We start from the raw sequence: 3,997 nt of genomic DNA, 5'->3' as shown, positions 1-3,997 counted from the left end.
GCAGTCACTTTAATGACACCAAGGTTGTCCACCTGCCATCAGGATAACAGGATAAGCCTCTGCACATTAGAGTCACAGGGTTAGATCCCCAGCATCAGCAGCACAGGGCCCTGAGCACAGGAGAAATCTCAGAACATTTGGTAGCCAGAGCTCTCGCTCCTGGTTACTTTTTGACATAAAAACTCCCACTCTGAATGAATTATTATATAAGGCTTATAAAAACACCCAAAAAGGTCATGGCATGTCCCAGAGACAACAAGTGCTGGTTCTGGACAGTGGCACTGTGATCTTCAGGGATCTGTTTCCTAATAAGCAAAAAGAAAAGGAGTACTTGTGGCACCTTAGAGACTAACCAATTTATTTGAGCATGAGCTTTCGTGAGCTACAGCTCACTTCATCGGTGCAAGAGTTCTAGGAAGTCAGCCCACGTTTCAAAAATGACTCTGCACAAATGTGCATAACTGACTAATAACACTTAACATTTAAATTGTGCTTTACAATCATTGGCACTTGTCTTGCAGTTGGAACTGCTAGTGCCGACCCTTGCAACCCTGTGGATCCTGTGTCTGGGCCTTAAACAAATCAGTGCTCACAACTCCCTGGTGCCCTAGATAAGCCTTATTAAGCATATGCTGAAAATGAGGCACAGAGAAGTGAAGTGACTTACTCAACCTAATGTTCTTTTAACTCAGTTTTTTTGTTGTAATTTCCGAGGTTTAAATAAAAGCAAACTGAAAAAAGAGAAAGTCCATCATGTGGCATCATAATTACATCCGCTTGGGTCATCCTCAGGACTGGAACCTTTAGTTCTATTGCACAGACCTGTCCCCCTTGAACTAACAGTAACTGATAGCAATAGTACACCGTCATCTTCTCTGTAGACCAGCATGAGACGGGTTAAGACAAACATGGTGCCAGTGGGTTCATAGATATCTGGTGACTGCAGAGGAGTGATGAGACACAAGAATCTTGAATTACATTCCAGGCACTAAAAGGGACTATTCTCTAGAGGGCACAGACTCTTCTGCCTGTCCCCGCACAAGTGTGACCCCTTCTGTGCTCTTCCCCCATCTCAGTCCTGTCTCTCCCCAACCCCTGGCTCCTTGTCCCAGTTTCATTCTCCTTGCCTATCTGGTCCCAATTGTCATTCGTTAGTCCCAGTCTCCTTGCTCAGATCTCTCCCTCCGAGCTCACTATCCAAGCCCCAATCTCCCCCCAACTTCCATTCTGTTCCCTTCCTCACATCTCTTAAACCCCTACCCTGATCGGCCTCTTCCTGCCTCCACTCCACCTCTTCCCCCAAGGCCCACCCCTGCCCGCCTCTTCCTGCCCCCACTCCACCCCGTCCCACCTCTTTCTGCCCCATTCTACCCTGTCCCCAAGCACATCCCATCCCTGCTCCTCCCCCTCCCTCCCAGTGCCTCCTGCATGCTGTAGAACAGCTGATCTGTGGCAGGTGAGAGGCGCTGGGAGGAAGAGGGAGGAGTTCATCAGAGGGCCGCCAGTGGGTGGGAGGTGCTGGGGCGGGAGGGAGGGAAGCTTGGCTGCCAGTGGGTGCTAAGCACCCACTAATTTTTCCCACGGAGTCGGCGCCTATGAAAGACAGAGAGAGACTGGATGATGAAGTGCAGAGCTTTATGGGCATGAATTTGCAATAGGTGCATTCGTCATACGCGGTATACCATACATATGTATATAGAAGCATGTATTCTAATCTTCACTATGAAAAATTGTAGTTTAATATTCATTGTTAGGATATTTTCTTTCTCCATGTTACATCTTTGGGGCTATGTATAAATTGGTATAGCACCGCTGAAATCAATGGAACAAGACGAGTTTACACTGATTGAGGGCTTGGAAGGATGAGCATTTCAATTAAAAGAAAAACGTTCACTGTGTAGATCTAGGTGGAAATAAAGGCAAAAGGTCTGGCAGATCATACATGGGTTTTCCTGGGCATGCTGTAGATTCTGAAGGGACTTGTGGAAAAGGCTGAATTGCTGGCTTCTCACTTCAACATTTGCAAAATGGATCATGGGGAGCTGGCGGATGGTCAGGTGAAGTTTGCAGCAGGAGCTGGGAGCACATCATGCTGATTTAAAACTGGAATGTGATGGATGGATCCAACCTGTCTTTTATGGAAAGGATGAGGTGTTTGGGATGAAATGTGCTCTTCTAAGGAACTGCCCTCGTCTCCTCTTTCCTGGGAAGAATTGCTAGACCCCTGACGGTGTAGATGCATATGTCTATGGCTGTGTTTGCAACCATAAGGAGGGGGAGGATAATGAGGAGGCCCATGCTGGTGTTCCTCTGGAGAGAAATTGTGATGATGCTGAGATCCTTCAGGGTGGATGACCCTATTTTCAGGAGGTGGTGGGCATCTATGGTAATGTCTCTTAGGATGTCCATGGTCAAAGCCGTGATGATGATGTGGTCTGCTAGGGGGTGGGGGAGGATAATGAGGACCTGATGGAGGAAGATGAGGAGGCCCATGCTGGTGTTCCTCTGGAGAGAAATTGTGATGATGCTCAGATCCTTCAGGGTGGACAACCCTATTTTCAGGAGGTGGTGGGCATCTATGGTAATGTCTCTTAGGATGTCCATGGCCAAAGCCATGATGATGATGTGGTCTGCTAGGGGCTGGGGGAGGATAATGAAGACCTGATGGAAGAAGATGAGGAGGCCCATGCTGGTGTTCCTCTGAAGAGAAATTGTGATGATGCTCAGATCCTTCAGGGTGGACGACCCTATTTTCAGGAGGTGGTGGGCATCTATGGTAATGTCTCTTAGGATGTCCATGGTCAAAGCCGTGATGATGATGTGGTCTGCTAGGGGGTGGGGGAGGATAATGAGGACCTGATGGAGGAAGATGAGGAGGCCCATGCTGGTGTTCCTCTGAAGAGAAATTGTGATGATGCTCAGATCCTTCAGGGTGGACAACCCTATTTTCAGGAGGTGGTGGGCATCTATGGTAATGTCTCTTAGGATGTCCATGGCCAAAGCCATGATGATGATGTGGTCTGCTAGGGGGTGGGGGAGGATAATGAGGACCTGATGGAGGAAGATGAGGAGGCCCATGCTGGTGTTCCTCTGAAGAGAAATTGTGATGATGCTCAGATCCTTCAGGGTGGACGACCCTATTTTCAGGAGGTGGTGGGCATCTATGGTAATGTCTCTTAGGATGTCCATGGCCAAAGCTGTGGTGATGATGATGATGATGTCTGTGTGATGGCCCTACAGGGGGATGTCCTTGCCTAGAGAAGTGGTGGTGGTGATGATGTTTTCCGGAGTGGGGGTGATGGTGGAAAGGAGGTCCGTCACACTTTCCGTGACCAAACCAGTGTAAATAGTCATCAAAGATGTTCATGTCACAAACACGCACACACACAAAGAGAGAGATAGCAATAAGAGGAGTTATTTACAAGGCTTTCACTAACACCTATAAGTTTCAAACATAGGACCATAATAGAGGTGCAGAAGTGGAAATACCATAAGATGCCAAGTGACCAATCTGTATTACCTGGAGGCAACTAGAAATAACAAACAACAAAGCAATGAAATTAAACAATCAATTAGCCAAAATTTTCATAAACAGCTTTTTGCAAAATAATTACAAAAACAAAATTAGCCAAATTTTACTTGTGCATGGCGGAAGGGCCATGCCTCCATATGTATTTATGCAGCACCTAGCACAAGGGACCCAGATCCTGATTGACACCTCTGAGTGCGATCAGAAAATAAGTAGCAATAATGAGAAGAAAAAGAAAAAAGGCAAAATTTATTCATTCATTTCTTCATTACAACTAGTTTGCTCTGCTCTGTTCCTGAAGATTTTATCTGTGGTACATCTCAATAATAGGCTACCAAATCGCTCCACGTGCTAGGCCTGAGTCTCATTTACAGTAAGACCCTTTACACCACTCTGGCAGGTAATGGTGTCTTACAGTGGATGTCAATGTAATTAGCAGTGTAAAGGTGCCTTGATGTTAATGAGAAT

This window comes from Caretta caretta, chromosome 9, assembly GCF_965140235.1.
Source record: "Caretta caretta isolate rCarCar2 chromosome 9, rCarCar1.hap1, whole genome shotgun sequence".
NCBI classification, from domain to species: Eukaryota; Metazoa; Chordata; order Testudines; family Cheloniidae; genus Caretta; species Caretta caretta.
Note: the sequence above shows the minus strand (reverse complement) of the source record.